This window comes from Pseudorca crassidens, chromosome 2, assembly GCF_039906515.1.
Source record: "Pseudorca crassidens isolate mPseCra1 chromosome 2, mPseCra1.hap1, whole genome shotgun sequence".
Lineage (NCBI taxonomy): Eukaryota > Metazoa > Chordata > Mammalia > Artiodactyla > Delphinidae > Pseudorca > Pseudorca crassidens.
In genome coordinates, this window is record NC_090297.1 from 108772541 (window position 1) to 108788748 (window position 16208).

The 16208-nt window shown below is 44.7% G+C and overlaps 1 long non-coding RNA gene across 1 annotated transcript; it reads right to left on the reverse strand.

Moving 5' to 3' along the window:
• Window positions 1–1191: 1191 nt before the first annotated feature.
• On the reverse strand, window positions 1192–16067 carry LOC137219340 (uncharacterized). Its single transcript, XR_010941072.1, has 2 exons — window positions 15687–16067; window positions 1192–2514 (listed from the first exon to the last, which is right to left on the reverse strand). It is a non-coding gene; the product is annotated as an uncharacterized lncRNA (long non-coding RNA).
• Between the last annotated feature and the right edge of the window lie 141 nt (window positions 16068–16208).

The following is a 16208-nucleotide window of genomic DNA, read 5'->3' on the forward strand; positions in this document are numbered from 1 at the left end:
GACAAGGTCTTCAGTTTCTCAGCTCACGTGCAGAGGAGGGACGAGAGGACTTGGAACCCTCGTGTGATAAACTGCTTGACTCAGACGTCGTAAATAGAAAGGAAAGAAATAGGAGAGCAGCTTCAAGTTGCAAAAGGATGAGGATAAGTTTCTCTTATACATTTTCAGGGCATAAGGAAAGTAACTCAGGGAGGGAATTATTGAAGATGATAAAGAGGAAAGGGAGATTGGTGGAAGTAAGATTCTAGCTTTTAGTTTCCCTGCTTTACTTAGGATGAAGCTCATGAAGGCAGGGATTTCTGTCTGTTTTGACTTCTGTTATATTCCGGGAGCCTAGAACAGTGTCTGGTACCTGGTAGGCAGTCAATAAATATTGATGAATAGTGGAGAGGAACAGGAATTTTTAAGTCTAGACACTAAGAGGAGAGGCTGGTTTTAGAATGAAGGATAAATAAATATCTCTTCCTCTGAGATCATAGGGAAAACTGAGGAGCCAGAGGGGAAGAAGGAACTCATGCCTGACGCCCTAGGCTGAATAATAAGGTACCTAGTGAAGGTGGACGGCAGGAAGGCGGGTCTGGCAGGGAACTGAGGGCAAAACTCCCCTCCTGCTCCCATGCAGGGCAGCCAAGAGCTGGCCTGGGACACCAGCTGGGCACTTTTCCCAGCCCTTGCATTCCAGCCGAGTCCCATACACAATGAAGAAATGGAGCTGACAGTGCAGTGACATGATTTAGGTTAATGAACCTAAATCATCTGCCAAGTGGGTGGGAAGTTGTTTTTCTGTCTGCCCACTTTTATAGAAAACATTTTTTAATGAATGATTCATGTCTTATTACTCAGAGCACAAACTTGTGAGCTGATAACAAGAGGTTAAAACCCGGAGAGAACATAGCTACCCCCACCCCATCCCATTCCCCCCAATTTCTGGTGTATGGGTATGCTCACCCTCTTGATTTTGGTGAGGATTTCACAGATGTATATATATATATATATATATATATATATATATATATATATATATATATATATATATATATATATACACATACATATATATATACGTGTGTGTATCAAAACTATCAAATTATATATTTACGTGTGTGCAGTTCACTGTATGTCAATTATACCTCAATCAAGCTGTTTAGAAAAAGGAAAACAGAATCTTTTTTTTTTTTTTTTACCATTAAAAAAAAATTTTTATTGGGGTATCGTTGATTTACAATGTCGTGTTAGTTTCAGGTATACAGCAAAGTGAATCAGCTATACATATATCCACTCTTTTTTGTTAAATTCTTTTCCCATATAGGCCATTACAGAGTATTCAGTAGAATCCCCTGTGCTATACAATAGCTCCTTATTAGTTACCTTTTTTATATGTAGTAGCATGTATGTGTCAATCCTAATCTTCCAATTTATCCCCCTCCCCATCTTTACCACTTTTAAGCATAAGGTTCAGTGGTAACAAACACATTCATCACATTGAGCAACCATCACCACCATCCATCCCTGTGAACACTTTTCATTCTAAAATGGAAACTATACCCATTGAACAGTAACTCTTCATTTCCTCATTCCCTGCCCCTGGCAACCACCAGTATATTCTTTTAAAATATATCTGGACAACCTATGTTTTCACCAATTGATCAAAAGGCAAATTGGATGTCTGTGTTAATGGCGTAATAAAAACCTCAAATATAAGAATACTACCACAATCAATCTAGAAATCCTTAACATTGGTGTCAATATGTGGCGAATCTACTTTTTGTATGTGGCTGCAAAGAGGTACAGCTAGACGTCAACTGTGATGCTCATTCACTGGTGGTTAACCTTTCATGTCCCTACACCTTTCTGTACCATCTTGTTTTCACTGAGACCAATCTACTTTTTAGTTGCTTTAAAATACTTTATTGGAATCCTTTGGGTAAGATGAAGTAAAGGCCACCTAATTGATTTTGGTCCCCAAATTTCTAGGCAGTCCCCTCCCTCCACCCCAGGAGATTGACAGCTGCTCACGCGGGTTAATGCAGGAAAGACGTGAAGTTCCAAGGATCTGTCCAACACCAGGTAGAGAACATCCTCTGTGTCAGCAAAATTCACAGTACCCAGGTAGAAGGCACGCTACTCTCCACTTCTTGTCACTCTCCACTTCTTGTCACAGCTTGTTGATGAAGTGGCAGGAACCATTACCTGGGCATCGCAGCTATCCCAACAGCACTTCTCCAAGAGGAAAATTCCAAACTTTAGGCCTTCAGCCACCAGGCTATCCCTGAATCTCTGTGAAGGGGCACTGCCCCTGCTGGGCTTCCAAAGCTCTCAAGCTTTATTCAAAAATAACACACTGGTGAACGTCTTAAACCCCTTCGAGGCGCTGCGGACCCTCCTTCGAGAATCAGGGGCCTGTACGCCGGCAGCTGTGCAAAGATGGTGCAGGCGGTCGCCTTCCTCTTGGAAGGTTGCACAGCTGCCACCAGGCGGATCCCAAAGCCACCATCTTCCCCATTCACGAGTTCACTGCACAAAGAGGGAAAACAGAATCTTACATGTAAATTTTTTTTGATCACAGAGTTTGGAATATATACATATATATATATACACACACACACACATACACACACATATACACGTTTATATATATATATTTATATATTTTTAATTTTTTCAATTGCATATATAAATTTATCTAATTTATCTTTACAATCAAAGAAAAATTTATTTTGAAATAAAATAATTATTTGGGGGAAAACAAAGGTCAACCCACGGAGATGAGATACAAAGAGGGTCATTGTAAGATTTCCAGCCACATCTCAGGATAAACTAGCCACTCCCTCTCCTTGGATGAAAACTGAAGAGGAAAAAGTCTTTGGTTAGCTGGGGTGAGAATGTTGTGTTCCTTTTATAAACTTTTTATAATTCTTTATTTAGCTCTCCTTGAGGCCATGGTCTCCTTGTAACCTTCAATCTATAGAAAACCCTCCCTTTCACAGCCTGGAGAGAAAGATGGCTTTTTCCTAGGGAAGCCAGTTGCTCTGCCATTCTGCTGGTGCCAAGGGTCCCATTTCTTCATCCCATTTCAGATAAATTAGATAAATTTATATACACTACAGAACTTGAGAGACACCAGTACAACTTACCGAATAGAGGGATCTGGGACCTGGTTTCCCTGCCCCCAGGACTCAGTGGTGAACCAAATCCTAGCTGAGGCCGGTTTACTTTAAACTTTTCTGAAGCGGTTTTGAAAATCATTTCCAAAGGAATGAAATTTAATTGGGTAAGGACTGAAATTACTCCCACTTTGGGCTCTGCCATCACATTGCAGCCTTAGGGCTTTTATGCCGGACAATATGCATGAAACAGTGCTGGGTGCTGTTCTTAATCCTAAAGAGAAAGGGTTGGTTCTTGATCTTGACTTGAAATTCAGAAAGCCTAGAGAATAAAATCCCTGGATGGGGGGGGGTCACAAATCCATATTTACTTTGTGAGTTGGAACTGGTCTGCTTAATAAAGCTCATTCATAAGTGAGGATGGTAAAAGCCAACACACTTCCTGAACTAACAGGCCCCAAATTCACCAAAAATATCCAAAGGACTCCAAGGGGAACAGAGCCAAGTGTGCTAGTAATTGCCTTATAGTCCTTCAGGCTTTAGCTCCAAAGCCAGTTCCTCAGAGGGAGTTCTCTTGGTCAGACCACTCTCCAAACCTTGTCACCATCATGATGCCCTTTTAAAATTGACTTCAGGGGACTTCCCTGGTGATGCAGTGGTTAAGAATCCACCTGCCAATGCAGGGGACACGGGTTCGATCCCTGGTCCGGGAACATCCCACATGCCACGGAGCAACTAAGCCCATGTGCCACAACTACTGAGCCTGTGCTCTAGAGCCTGCACCACAACTACTGAGCCTGCGCGCCATAACTACTGAAGCCCACATACTCTAGGGCCTGTGTGACGCAACTACTGAGTCCGCATGCTGCAACTACTGAAGCCCATGCACCTAGAGCCTGTGCTCTGCAACAAGAGAAGCCCCTGCTCGCCGCAACTAGAGAAAGCCCACACACAGCAACGAAGACCCAACACAGCCAAAAATAAATAAACAAATAAAATAAATAAATAAAATTGACTTCATAGCACTTATTAGCATTTTATCAATTAATTTACCTGTTTATTTTCTGTCTCTCCTACACTGGAAGAGAATCTCCATGGGAGCAGGGATCTCACCTCCTGTGTTCATCACTCTATTACCACAATAATGTAGAATAATGGCTTCCCCCAAACGGCCACCTCCTAATTCTAGGAACTCCTGAATATGTTACCTCATGTCATAAAAGGGACTTTGCAGATCTGATTAAGTTAAGGATGGGGACTTAAAAGTGGGGAGAGTAGCCTGGATTATCCAGGTGGGCCCAACGTAATCACGAGGGTCTTTATAAGAGGGAAGGAGGATCAGTGTCAGAGAAGGAGATATGACAACAGCAACAGCAGTCAGAAAGTGGGAGAGAGATTGGAAGATGCTGTGCTGCTGGCTTTGAAGATGGAGGAAGGGGCCACGAGCCAAGGAATGTAGACAGCTTCTAGAAGCTGGAAAAGACAGGGGAATAGAGTCTCTCCTAGCCTCTAGAAGGAACGCAGCCCTGTGACAACTGATTTTAGGATTTCTGATCTCCAGAACTGTAAGGTGATAAATTTGTGCTGTTTTAAGCCACTAAATTTGCACTAATTTGTTACAGCAGCCATAGAAAACTAATACAAATGGTACCTGATGCATAGCAGATGCTCAACAAACATTTATTGATTGACGAACTTCCTTATATCTGAGACCCCAGCCTACAATAAAAACAATACTTTGCAACTTCATAGTGTTGTACAATAGCAAAATGAGATCATAATCCTAATCTCATTTTATTTTCACAATTATTATCCTTATATTACAGACAAGGAAATTAAAACTCAGTTGTCAATTTCCCATAGAGGCAGAAGGTAGATGCAGAACCAATATCCTTATTTTCTCCTTATTTTTGTGTAATGTATAAACAATGTTAACAGTAAAGGACAGGTAAAAAAAAAATTTCACTCACAATCCTTTTACTCTAATAGATCAACTAGTTTTATTTTTCTATGTCTTCTTCCAGGTCTCATCTATGTAAACGTAAAAAATCTTTGTAATTATAGTGTGTGTTACATATATACGTAGTTTTCATTTTTCTGGTTAATATTATTTTACTGCCTGGGTGTGTTGGTTTGGGTCTTTTGGGAAACAGCTGCTGAGACAAAGTTAACAATATAAGAAGTTTATTGGGGGTAACACCTGTAAAAGATAAAGAGAGAGGAAGCAGGATTGGGCGTGGAGAGCCCCAAGTCATGATGCAGCTCTGACGGTCTCAGCCAGCCCAACACGGAGATCTGGGAAAAAGATAGCCAGTTAGACGAGCAGAAATGGCCAGTCCTGGTACCCACATCAGGCTCAGTCATTGGCTGGGGGCTGTCTGGGGAAAGTATGGTCTCAACTGGAATATAATAGTGAATCCTGAAGGTGTTGCAACTGGAAGCTGTGAGATCACTGCATTCTGGTAGGTGAACAGAAATAGTTTTCTGAAGGGGATCCAAGTGGGGCACCTCCACAGCTGCTACAGTCCACACCTTGTGTCACGTGGATTCACTTCTCCATACATATTGAGTAAGTGTTCCCTGGACCTCTTCTCAGGAGAAACTCAGTTGAGGGAGGTTAGTGGAATAATGTACAGCTCCATTGCTGCAGTTGGTCTCAGGGCTGCAACTGGTGCTCATTGTTTCCTTCCTCCATTCTAAATCCCCTTTGCCCTCGGCCTTCACCTCTACTGGTCTCAGTGGCTTATCCAGTGGTGCAGCCCAAACACTAATTCCTGAAGGGTCTGAGGTAACTTCTTAGGTCAGGGTTGCTACACTTGTCCATTCATGGTCACAACTAGGCAAGGGAGTACCAAGAGGTGCCCAGGTGGGTCACGGCGCACATTCCTCCCTGCCCCAACTGGGTAACTGAAGGAAGTCTACCTCTTCCCTGATCAGAGCCAATGACCCTTGACCACATGGTAACTTCTTGCCTGCTGCTCTCTGTATACAAGGAGTCCAAAGTGCCCAGGTGGCAGCCACTGCATGAAACTCAGTGTTACCCTTGTGGAAAGAATATATCCTTTGGGGGATTAGAACTTCAAACCCTGCAGAGCCCAGAGTTGCAGGAACAGGAAGCACAAAGTCCCCAGTGGGTCACTGAGAATGATGGTAAGTAGGTGCTATTGTCTGAATGCTTGTGTCCCTCCAAAATTCATATGTTGAAATCCTAATGCCCAATATGATGGTGTTAGGAGGTGGAGCCTCTGTGAGGTGATTAGGTCCTCAGAGAGAGCCCTCATGAATGGGATTAGTGTCCTTATTAAAGAGGTCCAAGAGAGACCCCTCCCTGCTTCTGCCATGTGAGGACACAGTGAAAAGACAAACATCTAAGAACCAGGAAGCCCTTACCAAATACCAAGATGCTGTACTTCCCAGCCTCCAGAACCATGAGAAATAAATGTTTGTTGTTTTTTACCTACCTGATATGTGGCATTTTGTTGTAACAGCACGAGCTAAGACTGTGGGGCTACTCCTTTCCTGCTCCAGGCCCCACTCAGCGCTGGCACGTTTTTTTTGTCACCTAGTATGTGGGCCAGAGCAGTATTCCTAGTGTGGAAGGTATTGCCTTCACAAGCTGAAGAGGCCTCCCAGGTCTGTGATCCTTTCTTTGTGGTAAAGGATGGAAGATGAAGTAGTTTGTCTTTTATTTTGGAAGGGATGTCCTGGCATGTCTCTTAAACACTGGACTCTTAAGAACTTTACTGATGTAAGAAAGACTTTACTGATATAAGACTTGACTTTAGTCTTACTGATGTAAGACTAACTGATGTAATTTACTGATGTAAGAATTTCTGGGTGCCCAGGCCTGCAGCAGGGAGAGAGAGAAGGAGGGGCAGGGGGCAGGCACTGGAAGGTGCTTCCTACAAAAGTGTTTGTTGAAGCCTTTTGCTAAATCATGCATCCTGTTCAAAATGGAGAAAAATTGTTTTAAAAGCTCGACCTCGGGACTTCCCTCGTGGTCCAGTGTTTAAGAATCCGGCTTCCAATGCAGGGGACGCGGGTTCGATCCCAGGTTGGGGAACTAAGATCCTACATGCCGCAGGGCAACTAAGCCCGTGCACCGCAAACTACTGAGCCCATGCACACTGGAGCCTGCACGCCACAACTAAAGAGAAGTCCATGCGCCAATGAAGACCCCGCACTGTAACGAAAGATCCCGTATGCCGAAACTAAGACCCAAAGGAGGCAAAAACAAAATAAATAAATAAAATTTAAAAAAAAAGAAAAACTCCACCTAAGGGCCTTCCTTAAAAGAGAAGATTCCAGGACTTCCCTGGTGGCACAGTGGTTAAGAATCCGCCTGCCAATGCAGGGGACATGGGTTCAATCCCTGGTCTGGGAAGATCCCACATGCCGCAGAGCATCTAAGCCCGTGTGCCACAACTACTGACCCTGTGCTCTAGAGACCACGAGCCACAACTACTGAGCCCGGGTGCCACAACTACAGAGCCTGCGCTCTAGAGCCTGCAAGCCACAACTACTGTGCCACAACTACTGAAGTCCATGTGCCTAGAGCCCATGCTCCGCAACAAGAGAAGCCACTGCAATGAGAAGCCCGTGCACCGCAACGAAGATTAGCCCCTGCTCGATGCAACTAAAGAAAGCCCGCGCACAGTAATGAAGACCCAATGCAGCCAAAAATAAATAAATTAAATAAATAAATAAATAAATTTTAAAAAAGAGAGAGAAGATTCCAATCCTCTCTGTAGACAATGTAATGCACTCTTGGTTGATATGCAGAAGTTTCTAAAAGACAAATTGACTTCGGTAATTGCTCTAAAAAAATCTTTACAGCAAGCAAACAGAGTTTGGATCTAACTATTCTTTTGAGTTCACATCTGAGACCTGCCTAAATTTAAAATAAACTATATGTTTTCTGTGTGAAAAAAAAAAAAGAACTTCTGTAGGGATTATCTTCCACACTCTGGAGTGTGTGTGTCTTTTTTTTTTTTTTTTTAAAGTTTCACTTAATATACAATTGAATTTTACTTTATTATTTTTTAAAATTTTTGGCTGTGTTGGGTCTTCGTTTCTGTGCGAGGGCTTTCTCTAGTTGTGGCAAGTGGGGGCCACTCTTCATCGCGGTGCGCAGGCCTCTCACTATCGTGGCCTCTCTTGTTGTGGAGCACAGGCTCCAGACGCTCAGGCTCAGTAGTTGTGGCTCACGGGCCTAGTTGCTCCGCGGCATGTGGGATCCTCCCAGACCAGGGCCCAAACCCGTGTCCCCTGCATTAAGCAGGCAGATTCTCAACCACTGCGCCACCAGGGAAGCCCAGTGTGTGTCTTACCTAGGCTTTTAGTGTGCTAGCTCCTGTTGCTCATCCTGACTGATCAGCATGATGTCATCAATGTAACGGACCAGAGGGATGTTGTGCAGGATGTCCACACAGTACAGATTGCTTCTGACTAGGTAGGGTGGATCCACTGGAAGCTGGACTTTGGCTAGGACTCTACTTATCACCCGACTCTCACAGGCTCCCACTCCAACAGAGGGGTGAGAATGACACTTTGGGTCTCCAGGTGTCAATGTCAACTTAGATTCTGTGTCCAACAGTCCTCAAAATGCCTGGGTGTTCTCTCCTATATCTACAGTTACTTGAGGAAATTGTCCTAAGTCCCTTTTTGGAAAGACTACAGTATATACTTACTGTGCTGTTGCCAGTCTTGGAGACATGGCCACCTCTTTAATCAAAGAAATCTTGGTCTGGAAACTGACTGAGGTTGGGGAACTAGACAAGGGACCATGATTTTTTACTGGGACCTCCATCCTGAGGTTTCTGCTCATCTATTTTTGCTTTCTTTTCATATATGCAGCAATACCCTTGTTTTGACTGCCCATCTATTTTGCCCCTAGGGATGCCATGTTCTATCACTCATCTACACAACTCTTTGTGTCAAGCTCCTGGGCTGTCCCTCTGACCTTGCCAGTCATTAGGATCATTAATAACCCCCAGGCTTCTGGCAGTTAAATGCTGCCACTTGGCCTCTATCGCTGTTGCTATAGAAGAGCCAAACTGTGACAGCATCTCCTCTTGTTAGCTCTGGCTTGCAGAAGAAAGCCAACATTGAGCTTCTTAGTAATGCTGGTACTCCTCTTACCAGCACATTCCTGATGGCACTGGTAAATGGGGTTGTTCTAGACCTTCCATGGAACATCCTTTGGTAGGGTTTCTGGCCTCTTATAATTGACTCTAGCATGGCCACTTCACTGAGCCATTTAATCCTTTCTCCCTCCCAACTGCTGTGGCAATTCAGGCAATTGAACTTCACTCAGCAAAAGTTATCACATCCTCCAGGTTTCTAGGAGCCACACAGGCAGGTCCTTACAAGGAAGTTAAATTCTATTCCAGGGGAGGGGATCCCAGTCAATAAACTCTTCCTTATTCAGTCTTGTATTTCAGCCCCTTGATTAAGCATCATCAAAAACTCAATCCCAGGGGCTTCCCTGGTGGCACAGTGGTTAAGAATTCGCCTACCAATGCAGGGGACACGGGTTCGAGCCCTGGTCCAGGAAAATCCCACATGCCGCGGAGCAACTAAGCCCGTGCACCACAATTACTGAGCCTGTGCTCTAGAGCCCACAAGTCACAACTACTGAGCCCACACGCCACAACTACTGAAGCCCGCGCGCCTACAGCCCGTGCTCCGCAACAAGAGAAGCCACTGCAATGAGAAGCCTGCACGCTGCCACAAAGAGTAGCCCCCGCTCGCCGCAACTAGAGAAAGCCTGAACGCAGCAAGGAGGACCCAACGAGGCCAAAAAAAAAAAAACTCAACCCCATAGATACTCCCCAACTCTTACCAGTTCATATTGGTCAGTTCTTGCAGCTACTTTGGGGTATGTCCTTTTCTTCCCTTATCAAGACCAGCATGTTCTTACTGGACCATGCTGTCACTTAACCCTAATTAAGATCCTGGCAGTCAGGAGAGGAGGTGGAAGCAAATTCTGAGGGGGAGAGCCCTCTGCAGTGTCTTCACACATGGAGGGAGTGCTAGCTCCTAACAGGAAAGGGTGGGCCCCCTTCTAAGGCTCTGAGGTGCTCAGAAGAGTGTAGGGAGCCAAAATCTTTGGGGGCACCACCTAGATACCTCCATTCCATGTGTCAGGGTCCTGGGTTTTCCTAACCAGGATCCTGACCTTGATTACAGGTCTGCCTCCTGGAACTCTCAAGTCTTGAGTTTGGTCTTCAGCTTTTTTTTTCCCCCTCTCCCATTGTTATAAGGGCCTCTTTGTAACCCATCAAAGAAGCTCTCTGGCCTTCACAGTCAATTTTCAATGTTTGGTAACTGCTCTCAGCTTTTCATTATCTCTTGGCAGGACTCAATGCAACTTAATAAGTCAGCTAATTCCATTGTCCTTGTATCCGCTGCTATCCCTCCACCTACCACATATGTCCGAATTGTTGCACCATAGGAATATTTTCCCACTTCACCATCAGTGAAAGTTTTAGCAAATGCGCCATCACCTTGTCCCAGTGACTATCTGTACCCCACATACTATCCAGGAGGGGTTCTTATTGCCAGCCAGGCAGTGAGTAATGCAGTTCCCAAACCCCATCTTACTGCCAGCCTTCTCAGACCACTCCTGGAACCAACTGAGTCAGTTCAGGTGGTCTGGCAAGCAGATGCTGAGACAAAATTAGGAGTGCAAGAGATTTATTGGGTAGCAATGCCTATGAAAGATCAAGGGGAAGGAAGCAGGAATGGGTAAGTAAAGCGTTTGGATAGTAATACAAAATTGGGCAAGGAGAATCTCAAGTCATGATGCAGACAGATCCTCCCAAGTTGCAGCTGACCCAGTGAAAAGTTCCAGAGCAAACAGCGTCCTCTAGAGGAGTCCAACAGTGGGCAGAAATGGCCAAGCCCTAATGTCCACATGGTGCCTAGTCATAGGCTGATAGCTGCTCAGTGAGAGTGGGGCCTCAGTGAGAGTGGGGTCTCTAACACTGTAACAAATCCCAAAGGTGATGTAGCTGGAGGCTGACAGCTAACAGCACTCTGGCAGTTGAATGCCAGTGTCTTTTTTTTTTTTTAATTAATTAATTTATTTTTGGCTGTGTTGGGTCTTCGCAGCTGCCCACGGGCTTTCCCTAGTTGCTGTGAGCGGGGGCTACTCTTCGTTGTGGTGTGTGGGCTTCTCATTGCAGTGGCTTCTCTTGTAGAGCATGGGCTCTAGGCACGTGGGTTTCTAGTTGTGGCACGCGGGCTCAGTAGTTGTGGCACACGGGCTTAGTCGCTCCGTAGCGTGTGGGATCTTCCCGGACCAGGGCTCAAACCTGTGTTCCCTGCACTGGCAGGCAGATTCTCAACCACTGAGCCACCAGGGAAGTCCCCAGAGTCCTTCTTAAAGGGAGAGCTGAGCTACATATCTCTGTGGCTGCCATATCAGGTATTTTCTCTTCGAGTCCAGTGCTATTTCCATATATCATCTTGCCTCTGTATTTGAAACATGAACTTTGAGAAACAGTCAGATAAAGAACCTAAGTAAATCAGAGTGGGACTCTGCTGAAATTCTTTGCCACAATGGACTGTGAGAGAATGTGGGGCTTCGGGAATGTGTGCATAGGTTTAAGCTGCCTAGTTTCTGCCTCCTTCACGGATGAGGAAAGGAAAGTGGGGTGTGAGGTACAATCAGCTCTTGTTTGGCTGTGTGGAGGAAAGCTGGCTGTCTCCTCAGAATGGCAATTTACCAACTCGGGAAAAGAAATTATTCAGAAGGAATCTGTCCCTTTTAATTACCACTGGAATTGGAAGTACGTAGCCTTCTTGCTCTTTTTTCCTTTTAAATAATACTCATATTTTGAATGTATGCTGGAGACTGAACATGATGGAATTTAGTTGCTCAGAGCATTAGAGGTGGGGCAGCTGGGATCTATCAAAGGGTTAAAGGGTATAGGGTCACCTGAGGAGCTGGGAGAGGAGTCTTTCCCTTGTCAGGAGTGACTCTGATTAGGCTGAAAATGTTGCTTGGAATTCTTTGTCCCAAATAGTTATCTTCTGTCAGATATGGTTACACTTACTCATGTTTCTAACTGATAATAAAAAGAGGAGCTGGAAGACAGAACGTGACTTCTGCCCCCAAAGAAGCCAAAGGAAACAATATAATTATGGAATCTGCAATCATCTTTTTTTTTAAAAATTTTTAGTTTTGGCCACATTGCGTGGCTTGTGGGATCTTAGTTCCCTGACCAGGAATCGAACTCAGGCCCTCAGCAGTGAAAGTGCAGAGTCCTAACCACTAGACTGCCAGGGAATTCCCATCATCTCCTTAATTTCTCAGAAGAAACTGAGTTCCAGAGATTTTAGGAAACTTGGCTAGGATTACAGCTTTCTCAGAAGTAAAATTAGAATATAGGTCTCAACTCCTGACTCAGTGCTCTACCTCAGTGATGTTCACTCATAAAGTCTCTTGTGGAAAGAGTGGAGGACGTGGGTCAGAAAAAATGAAAGATCATTTGGGGACTTAGAGATCCTGAACCCAAAGATTGGAAGAGTATATCAAGCGAGTATATAATGTGACCATTTCTTATTATCTTCCCTAACAACACCCATAATAAAAATTTTACTCAACCAGGAAAAGCCCCAAGCATTAGTATAATTACAGGTTGTTACTGCTGTTGAAGAGCAGAGTATTTGTAATGGAATTTGTAAAGAAATGGTGAGTAATGTGCTAAAAGGACATCAGGGTGACTGGTCCCTTTCTTTTCCCTCCCTTGGTCACCACTCTAGCGTAGGACTTGCCACCTCAATCAAGCCTTGCCATTGCATTTAGCATCCCAACCTAGATTAACCTTCTGAAGTACTGCCACTTTCTTGTTCAAAAACCTTCAATAGCTCTCTATGACCTACCAATAAAGTCCACATTCCTTATCCTGATATTCAAGGCCTTGCAAAATTTATCCCAGAATCTACCTTTCCAGTCTATTTCTCAATCCTCACCTGTCCCTGTGCTCAGCCTGTAGGATCTCCTTCTAGTTCCAAAATAAACATTGTGCTTTCCTGCCCCAAGGCCCTTCCCCCCACCTCTCCCCTTCACCTACCTGTTTTTTCAAGGTCCACATTAGATACCACCCCATTCTAGTTGGAAGGAAGACTTTTCAGTACTATTTCATTTGTGCCATTCATTGGGCACTTTTCATATCCTTCTTTAGGCTCATAGGTAATTCCAACAGTTTCAAAACTTGTTTACACAGTCTCCAGCCCTCAGAATCACTCTTATTTTTGGCAGGTCCATCTATCTGGTGAACTAAAGTTACCTGACTCAACTTTCTCAACTCCCCACTCCTTCATACCTGGTCTTCCAATTTAAGTTCTAGAACACAAAATTTACCTTTTCTTCTGTGTCAGGCTTTGAGTGCTCGCTCGCTCGCACTCTCTCTCTCTCTCTCTCTCTCTCTCTCTCTCGTACTTCTTGAATCTTGCTCACTCTTCTCGCTTATCCTCAAAATACAACCAAGTCTCTCTTTCCTGAAAACAAAACCAAACCAACATACAACTTCCCCTTTCTTTCACCCTGTTTTTCTTTAAGTCAAGGTACCTTTTCTCCTCTTTTCTTGGTATACTCCTGTTACTGCAGTTTGACCTAAGGGTCTGCCACGCTGTTGAAACTGACATCTGGAAGATCAACCATAACTTCTAAATGCCAAATTCCAGTCTCTTCTACTTGAACACGTCCCTTCTATGGACTTTTTCATCTACCTCTCTGACTACTCCATCACTGGCTTTTGTTTTTCTTCCTCTGTCCCATACTTTTCAAGGTTTGTTCTTTGGTCCTCTTTAGAAACTTCCACTTCTGTGGGGATGATTCTTAGATCTGTCTCTAGCCCTAGCTTCTCTTCTATGCTTCATTTCCAGTTGTTTGCTAGACTTGTGTGTGTGTGTGTGTGTGTGTGTGTGCGCGTGTGTGTCCCACCTACTTCTCCAAGATGGCAAGTTCCAAAGTTAATTTATTTTATTCTTCCTCTTCCAGGCTATCCCCAAATCTCTTCTGTCTCCTGTCCTTTCACTCTCAGCCAGTGGCATCACCCCCTTTCAGTTATTTGTTTATCTTTAATTACTCTTCCTGTGTAGCTTCCTGCTGCTCCATTTAGGAACTGGCCACAGAATAATAGGTGATCTCTGAGACGATTTCAGTAGAGTTTTTAGTGGTAGTGGTGATAGTCTTGGAGAACTCAGGAAAGAATTGCAGGATAAGAATTTGGCTCCAAATTCACTGCTTTCAATGAAGCTGTCTCCAATTTACTTAGAACATTCTCTCCTACACCATTTCACAAAAGTAAAATTACTCTCTTGAGTACATATCAATGTAATTCATTTCTTCTTTCTGGATACTATATTTCGCTCTAATTTTCTATCTTTGCTATATTTATAAACTGGTCAATTTTGCCAAATTGTTACATTTCTTAAGGAGACAGACCACAAACTCTGGAAAAGGCATTGGTGTCATCTTTGCCATCTGTACCTGATGATAGTGTCTCTCTCAGATTGAGTACTTCCTCGAGGGACAGATGATGATGACTGTGACTCAGAAGTCTCCTGGTTTTTTCTTGTAATCTGTGTTCATAGTGCAGGGGTGGGGTGTCTCCTTTGCCACTCTAACTTTGTATTTACTACAAATACACGAAATATACTAATTATTGAGGTGTTAACTTAGGAGAGTTTAGGAGTTTCCACTTTTCCAATATTTGGGTCAATTAAACAATCTCAAATTTCAAAAGAAAAAAAAAACTCTTCAAAAACCACCCCAGTGGGCTGGAGATAACGTAGTCCTGGAGAGACATTTCCTTTTCCGATCCCCCCTGTTCCTCACTCCACCGCCCGCTGTTCCTCCCTGGGGCATGGGCAGGTTTGATGGCTCAGATCCCTACATAAAGCTTCCCTTGGAATGCTGAGACTTTGCGTCCCAGCCTAGGAACTGGGAGGTGGACTTTAATCTCCAGGACCTACATCTAGCCTTCGAAGTTTGGGGGGAGGGGAAGGAAATGAGCTCCCGAGAAAGCACTAGACTGTCAGCAGCATGTAAGAGTCCTCTTCAACCCTAAATAGGTACACAATAAATATCTGTTGAATAAATGAGAACATCAGAACCCAACAACGTAAACTATGTCAATCTCTTTTTTACATACCTCAACGATTAAAATCTAGGAAGTCAGCTTTACCGCTGTTTACACCTAGTAGATTAGCAGAGTGCCTGCAGTTTGCTGAGCACCCCTGACTTTACTGTTCAGGGCACTGGGATCAATTTCCCCACTTCTTGAAAGGCTAAACCCCAAAATGGATTTGTAATCTGGGGTTGAGACCTCCTTCTGTGTAGAATGAGTCATTCCCGTTCCCTGTAAACTCACCCCGCCCCTTCCCATTCATTCATTCAACAAATATTTATTAAGCGCCTAACATATGCCGATCCCTTTGCAGGCGTTTGGGATAAACCAGAGAAAAAAACAAGAGCTCTTTGCCCTGGTAGAACTTAGCGTAGGGCAAGAGACAAACGACGACTATGAATTTTAGATTAAATTATATGGTTTGGAAATTGATACATACTACCGAGAAAAAGGTGCCAGGCTGAATGATTTGTGGAGGCCAGGAGACAGGGGTGGAGAATCCAAGATTGGGATCCAGCTCAGGTTGGGGAAAAGGGAGACGGAGCTGAAGTGGAGGAGGTGCTGACGTCGGGGGACCGGGAAGATATTTTCCGCAGAATGCGACGGAAGAGTATTCTGGCTTATGCGGAGGTAGGTGAAGAGCAGAAAGGAGTCTGGACAGAGATTCCCGTCGAGAAGCCGGCAGGCGGGGGACTCTTCTGCAGCTGAGGAGAGAAGATGCTCTGGCTGGAGGATCCTGGTCCAGGGGCCGGGCGGGGGCCGTCAAGGGCGGCCAACCACTAAGTCCCCAAAATGGCCTCCCGATGCCCCTCGCAGCCCCACCCCCGCCCCCGCACTCCACCGCTCGCCGGCCCACGTGACCCGACCGGCCCCTCCCGCCCACCCGGGCTAGCGACCCCGGGTCCGGGTCCCTGCGGCGGTGGCCCCGCCCCTCGCGGGAAACGGACCAACCGAGGAAGGG